The following is a 13,923-nucleotide window of genomic DNA, read 5'->3' on the forward strand; positions in this document are numbered from 1 at the left end:
GACTTTGCTCTCTTGTTCTATTTATACTCTTTACTATAAGATATTGAATTAGGTTCTTATCTAATGTAGATTTACTATTACAAAGCCATATAGCATTTGCGTAATTAATAGTTGGTAGTCCTGTGCATAATAAATCCCCATAGTAGGCCTATACGGTATTCTATTGAAATTGTCTTGGTTGTTAATTAATGTTTAATAGGCATTTTTCGTTTGACTACGCGGCCAGTCTACTACGAACTAATGGACCGTGACGGCAACGCCAAGACACTGTTCGCGTACTACACCAAGAGCTGTTTTCGTTTTTTTAAGGCGACTACGACGACGCAGCACACGTACGTAGGCCTATGGAGGGGAGTTAGTCGACCATGGTTTTAATACCAGAGAACAATGTTCTCTTGTTTTATATTTGAAAAATGAAATGTGAAAAAAAAAAACTTTAGTCAAATACTGTATACAAAATAAAAAATTTCCAGAAAACACTGAGTGATGTTTCACTGTTGGCTAGGATCTACCAGTACCTGGCTAGGCCTAGCCTAGCCTATGTGTCAAAAGAGTCGTTAACCGGGAGAAGAGGGGTGTCAGGCCTGCTCAGGCAATTTGCCAAAAGTAACGATGATGTACAAATAAATAACAATTTTAAACAGAGGTATTTATATAGCAAGGCTTGATCCACGATATCAAGGGCGGATGCCCTAGCTAGCGGGCACCAGATAATGTGTTTTCTCTTACCCAAAATCACCCTGACAAGGCTAGGCTAAGCCTAAGGCCCTTTTTTTCACTAGATGATCCCCTGATTTACCTAATTTTATGGTGACTATTCATTCTTCATTTATTGCATGTGTATAAATAGGCCTTCATAAAACATATAATTACTCACTTGTTTTAATAATTAATTCATTATTAAACGAACAATGCTCGATCGCGGATGCGATGAAAATTGCAACCCCTAACAAAAAAGTTACCAGCAGTTTGCCAAAACAATCCGGTGATCTGATTGGTCAATATTAGGGTAGTCGCCTCCCACGCCAAATTCAGAAATTGGGGTTGTCGCGCGCAAGCTGTCACAACGCCGATTTAGCCAGTAAGGTTTTTGAGCATGCGCAGATGTCCGTTACGCTCTATTAGTTCGTAGTAGACTGGCCGCGTAGTCAAAACAAAAAATGCCTAACAGAGAAGGGAAATTCCCAACAAGTAATAGATAGTGAAGCAACCATTCTTGAACACCGAAACAGCTTGATACAGTTTGTAAGTAGCTGTACCTAATTTCACTTGTAGCATTAGCCTGTATGTTTGCCGGTGTAACACGAAATTTAGTTCCCGGAGAATTTTAGTATTTTGTGGTCTGGATAATCAGAGCCTATGGGACACAAATTTGCAACACTTTCTTCTGGGGTAAACAATTATTAAATATGTCATGTATTCATTAAACAACATGAAGTAACGGAAGGTTATACAATCGAGCATGTACCTTATGTTGAACTTAACTTCACAGCTTATTATCCAGCATAAACAATCTGTAAAAAATCTGTGAAAGCTAATTTACGTTGAAAAAATCCCAAGTCACTTTACAGCGAGAAACAGTGAGCATGATGGGAAGGGTAGTTGAAACTTACTTTCCTTTACAGCGACAGTAATTAGGCTAGCAATAATAAGGCGGGAATAGGTCAGGAAAACAATAATAAGGCGGGAATATATTGGGGATCATATTACGTCCGCATAAGCAGTATAAAATAAAACTGTGTTGACATTTACTGGCAGTTCGGCGGTGGAGTTATGCGAAGCTTCGGGTCAATGGGGAGAAGTTGTTCTCTAGCTGTTAGTTGGCCTACATGTTTTGTTTTGTAAACCTATTCATTGGTGTTTATCTTGAATTTGCGTGTAGTGTATGCTATCATACCGCTTCCTTTTGTGGGGGGGGGGGAGTTAACTGAATAGCCTGTACGACCGTTGTCACGACTATTTCTTTTCACCTTTTTTGGACTATTATCTATTTAATTATTTATTGAAGAAGGGTACGTACGACAAAAAAAGTAACATTCTTTCAAGACAATCAAACAGCTTGTCGTGCCACTGCTAAAACTTATAAAAAAAAAATATGCCTGTAAAATTAAGGGCATTTTAAAAGTTTTACTGTATAATAATTCTATTCTTTTGTTGATTATTTTAATGTACTACTGAAGTTTGGTTTATGTTATAATGTTAAGTGAATCTGATTCTCGCAACAATAATCGTTGATTTAAAATAAAGAAACTTATTATTATTAATTTATTATTATTTTTCTTGGAATCAACATCATTCATTATAGGGTCCTTTGTTCTATTATTATTGTTATTATCATTATATGTAGTGTAATGGTTTCTTTAATTGATCGACCTAATATTATTATCTTCAATAATTTAATTATTGTGATCGATCCTTATAATCGTTGATGTTGGGCAACTCGGACAGCGTCGTATGATTGTTATATATATTTTTTCAATAATGTTTGTAGGCCTATTGATAATAGGCCAAAACCACTCAATTTCCTAGTAAAATAAAAAGCTTGGAGGCGTGATTTCTTACTTTTTAAAAAAAATAAAAATAGATATTGTCCAGGAAATTCTAATTAAATTAAGTATAGACCTATTTTAAGTGAATTATAACAATGATTTCACCAACCTATTGAAAATGATTAATTTTAACACATTTAATTTGATTAGTGATATTGTATAATTAAAAAAAAACAACAAGAAACAAAGGGGGAAAAAAAGCCACCCCTCCCCATCTAAAATTGTGTTGTGATGCGACTCTAAACAAGTAATTTCTTCTATTTGGTCTTATTGGAAGCTATAAAAAAAATTATTAACACAAGATACCGGTAATTAATATATCTTATGTATAAATGTTGGTTTATAAACTTTTATTAAAAAAATCTAATTATGGTAAATGCCATAAACGCACGTATATTCTATATCTGGATGATACTGTTCAAGAGTCCTTCGTGACGTTTTCATTTCCAGTATTGTAATTATTACATTAAAAACTCACTTGTCTCTTATACACATCTAGATGTGTACTATAATTAATTATCTTGGATGTTGTAATTAAGGAAGGAAGCTTATGGAATAAAACTAAATTTATCTTACAGTGTAATCTAACCATACATTTAAAAAGTAGTGTTACATGGATAAAAGAGGCAATCAATAGGATTTTAAAGGGAATAACTGTTGATACAAGTGAATTATATCAACATCCTAGCCATCAAGCCATAACCACAGACTCTATGGGTCTGTGCCATCGTTTCATATAAAATTTTATCTCCGGTTCCGTCATAGACTTTTCCTTGGGGTGAAACAGAAAGTTTAAGGATTTAAAACAAGAACGAGTGTGTGTGTGTGTCTGTGTATGTATAGAGTGTCAGTTAAACATTTTTTGGAATTTAGTTTCGTTTAATGTACTGCACATAACATGTAAATTTAAACCATGAAAGAAGTTAAATGTATTTGTAATACCATAAAACCTTGAATTGAAGCCCTGGCCGTCTTTTCCATGATATTTTTACAAAATAAAAAAGTTGAGGCGGGGGGGGGGGGGCTTCTTTTTAATGTAAACCGAACGTTGTAAATTTTAGGGATTACTCATGAATAACAACAAATAGAGCAACTTTAACATCAACCTGTATAATCCAGGAGCTTCAACTCAAGATGAGCTTCTTTCTCGGGATGAAGGCAATTGTGATTCTATTCGAGGTTTTAAGGTACATATTTTTAAAAAATATCAATTATTCATGTTTATGAAGTAAGATATGACTATTTCTCTTATGTAAATATGTGCATAAATCACACAGAGATGATATTCACTATTCACATATGATATATGTATGTATAGGGTGTCAGTTAAAATTTTCTTAGAATTTAAATCTATTTGTAATGCAATAAAACCATGAATTGAAGCCCTGGCCTTCTTTACCATGATACTTTTACAAAATAAAGAGGTGTGGGGGGGGGGGGGGCTTTTATATTCGAATCGAATGCTGTAAATTTTAGGTTTGGTACTTGATGTTTTTGAAATTACCGTGTTGACAGAGGCCCACACAGCATCTTTTCTCTTTTTACTATAATCTATAAATGAAAGATAGCAATAAATAAATTGATGCTTTCTCAGTTAGTTCACAATTCCCAACTCGAATCCGTAGCCTAATTATTGGAATAACTTTCCTCCCGCTTTGAATAACTGGTTCCCTTGAATAGACTCCCCCTAAAAAAACGTGAATAATAATAACAATAATAATAATAATGATAATAATAATAATAATTATTATTATTATTATTATTATTATTATTATTATTATTACTATTCGAATATTGAAGGTATTAATTTACATTGCAATCACACGCATTTGAATTGAATGGGGGATCGTGTGGCCTCCAAAGAGACTAAAATTCGCTCAAATTCACCCGAAAATGGTCTGAAAGATGTGACAGTTAGAGGGTTTTTTAATTTAATTTAGACTTATAATACCGTTACTGTATATATAAATTTTTCTCCCCGACGATAATAATAATAATAATTTATTTCGGAAAAACGCTTTTAAAACAGCGGCACCCATTACAATAATGGTGCATCCAAAGTAACAAAATGAAATGTACAAAGAAAGTCGCAAAACCAAACAAAGGAATATACAATAAAAGAGCATGAAGTAAAAAGTCTAACCAAACCATTAAGGCACTCATCACAATAATGGTGCTTCAAAATTAACAGAATAAAATACATAGTGAGATGCAAATCAATAAAAGGGAAGTACTGTACCCAAAAAAAAAAAAAAAAAAAAAAATTAAGTCACATAAAAATAATAATAATATCAATAATAATAATAATAATAAAAATCATAACATAGCACCATTTTTAATCTCAATTCTTTTTGCCCATGCCTTCTTAATATAAGATTTACAAAAATCATCAAAAATCAAATGAGCCAAGTCAATTAAGTGATTGGGTAGATTAGCAATAAACTCTGTGCAGTCTCCGCCTAACATAAGGATAAGAAATGCATCAGTATCCTTTGTAAGGATTTTATTACATAACTCAGATAAGCCTGAGTCATAAAGTTTATTCACTAAAATTTCGTGCTCAGATAACCGAACTTCTTCAAGCTTATTACAAATAAACAGAAAATGTCGCAAGTCTTTCCAGTCCAATTTCCAATCAATTCTGATTAGTTTGAATTGAATTTATTCATTAATCATGTAATTAAAACAACAGGACAAGAAAGGCAAAAATGCAACAAACAACCCTGATTAATTAATAGGATAAGCCCTAAAAAGTGGGTCCCATAAAAACGATTTAAATTTGCACAAAGAACCAAAAACACACACAACGTCTAAAAAGAAATAAAATGCAATGAAAAATTGGTCTAAACATGTTTTTAAAACTTTACAAGTGGAGAGGGGTATACCGTCTTACCAAACAATTTGATACCTGATGTTTACGGGCTCTATTCGTTATCAAAGACATTCAGCTAACAGTAACTGTGTATTACCCATTTTTTTTCACATTTTGTTTTCCCACTCTGGGCATGTATCTACTCTGATTGGGTGAAAATTGGGTACGTACCCACTTCTACTCCTGAGTGGAGAGAGGCTACCGTACATAAAGTGCCTTGCCCAAGGAGAGAGGTAACCGTTTAGATGAAGTGGCTTGCCCAAGGACACAAGCGATTTGCACAACGAGAGTTTCGAACCCCTGACCTCGAGGTTGGGCATCCAAGCCACAACCGATGCGCCAACTGCTTCTAAAAAACCAGGACCATGTGATGTTATGACAATGAAATACAATATCATTTGACCTTATTTCTACCCCTCCTGTTATACCCCTACATTTGGAGTCATTAGGAGGTCGGCTCTCCCCACCAACTCCAGAGCTTGCCTGTGAAGACGAATGGCGTTTTGCGTCAGGAGAAATAACACGAATCGATGTTTGTCCTACCTGACGTATTATAGTACTGCATGCTCAGTATACGTTCCCAAATACTTGCGAAGAAATGTATTTATCATTGTTTAATCATTCTTATCACAATCATTTCATCTATCTAAATAATAATAACAGCAACAACAACAACAACAATAACAACAACAACAACAACAATAATAATAATAATAATAATAATAATAATAATTATTATTATTATTATTATTATTATTGCAATACATCAATTAAACCTGATCTAAAAAAACTCGTTCTATCAACATAACCTCGAATAAACTCTTCCCAGCTCGACTTATAATAATGGATTCTCATCGAGAGTGAATGTTTATACTTAAATAATGATAATTATCATTTGCAATTCTATTTAACCGGAAAATAAAGCCGTTAGGCCGAAAGCAGTAGAGTTATTGCGCCTTTAACGGCTTTTGTTTCCATGTTTTAATGTATTTTTCCCATATTATCTGAGTGTCACTTTCACATTTTAAACTCATTTCAAGCTGTAAGCACGACATGTAGACAATAGTAGGACTGCTCTCGTGTAAGACCTATAACAAATTGGACTAAATGTAAGTAGCTAAATAAAATTTGTATCAGACAGAATACACAGTCGTAATAATAAAAACAGATAACACCTGTTTTCACCTACTACATTCAGTGGCGTATCTAATGGGTGCGCAGGCCCCACCCAAAACATATTGCGCCACAGACACCCTAAGTTGTCGCCCATTGAAATGTCAGAAGTAAAAATGGGGGTGGGGGTGGGGGCGGAACGATGTCCAAGACGAGACCAAAATGAGCGTGTTTTGCCGCTGCTCAAAACGTTTGGAAATGGTCCAGGGGGCGAAAAAATATGGCAATTTAGAGATTTCATGAGATGGGGAGGGGGTTGGGGTAAAAATGTCACGCTCAAGTAGTTAACAATCACCTTATTTTGCGATCTAGCTCCCCATCACTTAATCGTCAAGCCCCACTCCACCTTTGCGCCCCTCCCTAAACCCCTTCAAGACTCATATAAACCACCGCTATTATATTCAAACGATTTATAGTGGTCCAGAAGCTTTAGGACAAACACTTAAATGTGTGAAGAAAGGCTAGTAGCGCATTTGTTCGGACTTAAATCAGTTAGCTTCATTCCTTCTTTATTTGTTAATTTTATCTATCAGTAACAAAATGTCAATAACTCACAATCATCATTATACCATCATGAAAAGGCAAAACATTATAGATTCTTCTCTCGCCAATTATGTTTACGGGCTCTATTCGTTATCAAAGACATTCAGCTAACAGTAACTGTGTATTACCCATTTTTTTCATATTTTGTTTTCCCACTCTGGGCATGTATCTACTCTGATTGGGTGAAAATGAAGAGCATCCATACGTCACGGTGCAAAGCCTGGCTGCCAAACATGCGGTAACAAGGGCAATCTTCGCGCTGCTGTTGTAGCAGTGAAGAAAATTAGGTCAGCGTCGTAGTCTTTGCGGATGCGATTTGAAGTATTAACAAGAATAAAAAACATTCAAATCGTATATTTTCTGCTTATTTTCACCGTTTTTGTACTAAATACCAGTTCACCTGATTAATTACTATCGGTCGTAAATTTAAAACAAATGAAATATTTATGCATTGTACTATAAGTGCCATAAAATTAGAGTAGTACTTAATTTATCGACAAGCCCAAAGTTTTCGCGTAAGCGAGAATTTAGGTCTGGTACTTAATTTCTCGATGGTTCCTGAATTCTCGTGATTCTGCGCTGTATTGTTGTTTTATTCTTTACTGATTCATGATTATGCTTTAATTGTTTTGTGTATTATTTGGATAATAGCAACGATTTCTACCGCCACCAAGGAGGTTATGTATCCACCGATGTCACTCTCTGGGTGTCTATTCCAGTTTGTTTTTATATCTAGATCTTTGTTGAGAATTGATAATAAAATACCCGACGAGTTGGTAACGAAAGTTTGGCACAAGTTTTTTTAGATCCAGCTCTAGGGGGCGTCCCATTTTTCGTATTCCCACCATGCATTTCGGTGGAACACGGTGGAACAATTTTTTTGTGTGGAGAACTCTATCTTGTATTTCTAGTATCTTTGTTATTATTATAGCCAGGCTACAATAGTAGGCTAGGCCAACTAAAGCAAGAGTACAAGCTATAATATTTAATAAACCACGAATATCAACTAATGAAAAGCGTGTGTGGCCCTAATAAAAGGACAACAAGTTTGTATAAAAAAAAAGGCATATTTGTTGTTTTATCTTTACCTACTAGGCCTAGATCCTAAGGCCTACCAACCAAGAAGTATTACAGTCCTGCCAAACAACCATGAGGCTTTGACACCAATCCAGGCCTTGATGGATAGTGGGAGGCCTACCTAGCCTCCTCGTGGAGGCATGCCCAATTTTGTTAGCATAATATGTTAATAACATTATTCAGAAAGTTGGTTTTCATGATATATTTATAATGGTTGTTGATTAGCCTATACGCCTCACCTTAGTTGGTATGTCCTTTATCATAATTGCGTAAAAAAGCGGGCTTTGCTAGGCAGGTCTGCCTTGTTATTAATCTTACATGTACCATACGGGATTCGGGGTGGAGTAAGAGCTTGGATCCTTTTTTGTCGAACAGAGCTCAAAGAGTCACTGTAAATGGCCAATCATAATCTTGGTTGGATGTCGCAAGTGGCATACCACAAGGCAGTGTCTTGGGGCCTCTCCTTTTTGTTTTTTATATTAACGACTTACCAGGATGTGTTAATTCAGAGGGGTTTTTTTTGCAGTGACTATACGACGAGTCGTGAAGATAATTCCCACTGCTATTCTTACGACCATCGCTTGCGCATGCGCGATAGCGTCTCGTCGCGGGGAAAATAAAGTCTTGAACTGAGCGAACCGCTAGAAGATATTGAGGCGATATGATTGAGACATTTAAAATTCTAAATAATTTTTATGATAGTTCATGAACTATCATAAAAATATAATAATGTCTCTGGACGGTTTCTTACAATTAAATGTATCAGACAGAACTCGTGGACACTCTCTTAAGCTGTTAAAGTGACTTTCCAAGGTTTTCCTTTGGCAATTGTATTGTAGACAATTGGAATGCACCGTCTCCCAACAAATGAAGTTGTAACAGCTCCCTCTCTCTATGCGTTTAAGAACAGACTTGATAACTCTGGAAAAACCAACCAGTTATGTATGATCATAAAAGAAACATCGAGAATTTCAGGATCAACAAATTTGGATCTGGACATAGAGGACATTAGTCCTGTGTCCAGTACATCACCAAGTAAATGGTAAACCTAAGTAATGCCTCCTAACTAGCTAGGCCTATGGCTATATCCTACTAGGTAGGTGGTCTAGCAAGGCTTTCCAACCTATCCTAGTCTAGTTAGGCTGCCTAGTACTAAGTAGTAGGTAGCAATAGTTTTGTGTTAGGGGCCATCCTAGTTTTCTTAGAATTAATTCAAGGTTTCCTTGTTAGTCATAATCATGCATTTGTTTTCCTGGCTGCATTTATAACAGTTGTAATTGTCTATTGCTTTACAGCATTGTAAAAAGTAATTAAACACACTGCAAAAATGCAAGCATCAGTTGCATTAACAAGAGCAAGGGATCTTGACAAGAAGAAGCGGTACACAGAAGCGGTAAAATATTATCAGGAAGGGATACAGCTGTTACACAACGATTTAAAAAGTTTGTATAAATTCCAAATTCTATCTCTGACAGAAAAATTTTCATTAAATAATTTGCCGTGGCTAGAAATACGGTACCATATTTCTACTTCAATTTGCTAAAGGTACGGTAAATGGCATTACGTCACCATCACCCAATTAAGGACCAGAATGTGCGTGACGTCTGGGAAAATTAGAACATTTAGTACTGTCATTGATAAATAGGCGTATGGTTCCATTCAGTAAGAGTCATGTCATTTATCTATGTATGTATAGCCATTATCAAACTAGGACTGAATCCTAGGGTGGCTATAAAACGAAGACCGAAGACCCAAAAAACAAAGACCCCTATTTTTTCTCTTTCATTTTGATGATAATACGCCAGGCTGTCACAAAATCAAAATTATGAAATTTTTTGGCCATCTGTGAAATTTTTAAAGGGTCTTCTTTTTTTGGGTGTCTACAAAACGAAGACCGAAGACCCTTAAAACAAAGACCTCCAATTATTTCTCAATTATGCCACAGGCCTTGCTTAAATTCTTCGCTTGGTGAAGAATTTAAGCAAGGCCTACTAGGCCTTGCTTGGATTATTTGTTTGGCGGTGGCCCTGCTGTAGTGAAAGATCGATCTGGGTGGCATGCTATATATCAGTCATAAACTAATTCTCCATGGTCAAGTTCTCCACCCCCAAAATCTCATCCCAAGTTTTAGTCCAAGAAGCCTAGGTTGCTTACCTTAATGATATATGGAGGCTTTTGAGTTAATACTTGTGGAGACTTCCACCTCTCAATGTTTCTATGTGACGGTCATAGGAAATTTTGAAATGATTTAGTGTCTTGCAAGTGAATGTGTGCAATTAGGTTGTTCCAGGGTCTTATCACTCGGTATCAAAAAAAGGAGTACCGAAAAACGGTATTATTTCTAGGGGTGAGAAGCTTATAATATATTCAAAATTACCACGCTTTACAATCTGACCAACATATTGATACACTTTGAATGCACATGCATAACCAATAACTCCTTGATTTACCCAACTTTGGGTAGACTCCGCGCTGTTACTTCCACCGATCGTAAACATCGTTCGTTGAGCCAGAATTCAGATCGAGAGAATGAGTTTCCACAATCATGATTATAGTGTTAAATTTGTCGAATATATTTTGAAACCACATAAATGATGTATTCCAGAGAAGTTTTTCTCCACACAAGATTGAATGGGTGTGTATTAAGCAGAGAGGCTACAGTAGCATCTAGGCCCTAGAGTGATTTTTGTTAACTTGCATGTCCAAGGCTCAAGTGAGGCTCAAACTGAACAGCATCATTGAGTAGGCCGACAGATCGTGCTGTCGGAATTTCGACACAAAATTGAAGACAATTATATTTTGAAACCTGAATAAGCTACGAGAGTTGTTGAGGATTACCACCAGGACTGAGGATTTATTTATTCTTTCTTTTGACTGGATACATTTTCAATACAAATGTACTGGTCTCCCAAATGGTCCAGTTATGTTTAACAATTTTGGGAATATAAACTTAATTAAAATTAACATAATCAAAATACAAAATCATTAGAATTAAAAAACAAAAACAACAACAAAAGGCATAAAACATGAAAGAAAACAGAAAAGAATTTAAATGTGTGATAAAATTCAAAATTAAGAAATAGCACTTTTGAAAATATCGAAACTCGATCATAATGGTTGCTTTTTTCCTTATGTCAATTGGTAGGTTATTCCATTCTTTGGCAGATCTATACTGAAAGGTTACTTTACCATGATTGTTATTCCAGTTTGGTACAATTAAAGTGTTGCTACTTTGGCTACGAGTGCATTTAGAGTGAATATTTTCATTAAAGACAAGCATAGACGACAGATATGATGGTGCATACCCTTGTAGACACTTATAAATAACTATGAGTATGTTTTATGTATAACCAAATAACAATAGATTGTTAATATTTATATTGTCTAGTGTTATCCATTTTTAAACTGAGTTGCATACTTACCCACTGTGCAATAGTAATATATTTATTTAAAAAAAAACATTTGATACTGATTGCTAAGATGAGAGAGATAAAATCAATACTGTAGGCATATCTTTCTCAAAATAATAATGTATTAATTAATTAATTAATTAACTTCCCATATGATCAGAACAACAGCAAAATAGATTATTAAAAACAAACAATAAATATTTGTATTTTGCTTTAAAATCTCAAACTGTTATTAGTTAAAAAAATGAAAGACACTACTATATAGTATCAATTGATAGTTTATGTAAGGTGTCTTTAAACATTGTTCCTAAATCTTACAGAGCCAGGTTGAAAACCTCAAGATTTATTATGCTTATCTACAAATACATGTGTTTACTCAATGCCTGATGTCAGGTTCGATGTACAACAATAAATGTGCGCTATATATATTAATCAATCTGAATGGGCTGAGCCCTCCCAGAAAGCCCAAGCTTCTACGAATCCGGTTGTGCGATTAAGGCCTAGCACTTGTCATGGTTGTCTGCACTCGAATCCTCGCTATCGCTGATCAGACCGAGGTGAAGCACATTTAGCATGAATTTAAGGTGTAACCAATAGCGTGCTTAAATTATCCAGGTGGTTAGCCAATCAGGAGCGTTTTAATAATAACATGTGGCCCCAAGATTTCGTGGTGTCTGCAACTCGAAATCCTCAATGTTTTCCCAGTCCCTAATCCGAGAAAAAGTATACTATGAGACGCCATGCAAATAAGTAATATGGAACGCCATTGCTAAGCCAAGTGCTTTCGCAAGTCACAGCTCTCACCTCACACCATCTCACACGGTGGGCGATCTGCAATGCCGGTCTTGAAAGATGACGTCACACACATTCTGGCTTTTATTTGGTGATGTAATGCCATTTGCCATACCTTTAGCAAATTGAGGTAGAAATACGGTACCGTATCTCTAGCCATGGCGTAAATAATTAATGATCCTAAATTCTACTTCTGTATTATATCATTGGTTTTCAAATATTTTAACAGAAGAAAAAAATCATGCCGTTAAGACAGAAATACGAGAAAAAATAGAAAAGTTTGTGACAAGAGTAGAAAAATTAAAGAAAGCTGTTGAAGAACAAAAGAAAGGTAACGTAACCAAAATGCAACATGAATATTAATAAAATAATAATGATGATACAATAATGATAATATTTATAATACTATATTGTATATTAAAAAAATGTTATGTAGTTTGCATAAAGCAGTGCATAAACAGGTAAACAAAAACACATCCAAAAGTAAAAATACGTTCTTATTTACTTGGAGAGAACACAATATTTTGAGAATATCATCATTATTCAGATAAATGTTGCTCTGTGGCCAAATATATAGGAACATTTAAATTATGTTAGAACAGTAGTCTGAATATGGGTAATTCCATGTCAAATCATGCACTATTATAAGCCAAAATTATTATTGTTGTTATTGTTATTAAATCAACTAAAATAAAAATTGCAATAATCTCTCGAATTTTGTTCAAATTTTAGCGTGTGGTTAAGACCCATGAGAACCGATTAGAAATAGAAAAATGTTTGCTCTAGGCCTTTATAATTAGTGAGATACATGTTAATGAAATTTTATCTAATTTGTGATACCTTGCGTGTTTAACCGACCATATCTCTATAAATTTATAAATTTGCTAACTCAAATCAACCATAAACAAGATAATCTGAGATTACAAACCCTCACCCTGCTGTCGCGTCATATCTTTGTATCCACTGGTTGTTGTATTATAGGGTTACAATGTTACTGGCTATATGTATCAGGTGAAACATGCTGTTACTATTCCATTTACATGTACCAGCAAACCCGTTAAAAGGGCATTCAGGCGGGTTGGTGAACCAGGTTTTGCCAGAATATTATCTCAATAATCCAATTAAACATCAAAGAAGAATACCTCTACTTAAGAGTCATTATCACAGCAGGCTTTGCTGTTTCTCAATAAATTACCTGTATAGTATTTAAAAACCAGGCTGGAAAATTTTAAAAACCTGTTGTTCAAAATATTTTGGCATTTTTATTACCTTGGCTATAATTTCAGATAAAAATCATAATAGATATGCTTTGAATCAATGACTTATGTTAGAAGTTACAACATGGTTTTTGATTTAATTGTGCTAGTCTTCTTATGAACTATTCATAACTAATGAGCCTCACTGTTAATCTTGTTACAAAATTCCCTGAAGCAGTAATTAATAGAGATAAGAAGAGATCGGCAAAACCTGGTTCAAAAATGTAAAATTTGGTAAATGGTGAAGTTTC

General features: G+C 34.8%; 1 long non-coding RNA gene across 3 annotated transcripts in view; it reads left to right on the forward strand.

Annotated features, from left to right (window-relative positions):
• The first annotated feature begins 1,149 nt into the window (after positions 1-1,149).
• The window catches only part of LOC117112241, a 24,128-nt gene continuing 11,354 nt past the window's right edge, over positions 1,150-13,923 (forward strand). For all 3 annotated transcript variants that reach the window (XR_004446002.1, XR_004446001.1, XR_004446000.1), the window contains exons 1-2: positions 1,150-1,245; positions 9,510-9,656. This is a non-coding gene — a long non-coding RNA (uncharacterized LOC117112241). The remainder of the gene's footprint in view (positions 1,246-9,509; positions 9,657-13,923) is intronic.

Source organism: Anneissia japonica, unplaced genomic scaffold (genome assembly GCF_011630105.1).
Source record: "Anneissia japonica isolate Jap-2015-1 unplaced genomic scaffold, ASM1163010v1 scaffold1537_len634075_cov158, whole genome shotgun sequence".
In the NCBI taxonomy this organism is placed as follows: Eukaryota; Metazoa; Echinodermata; class Crinoidea; order Comatulida; family Comatulidae; genus Anneissia; species Anneissia japonica.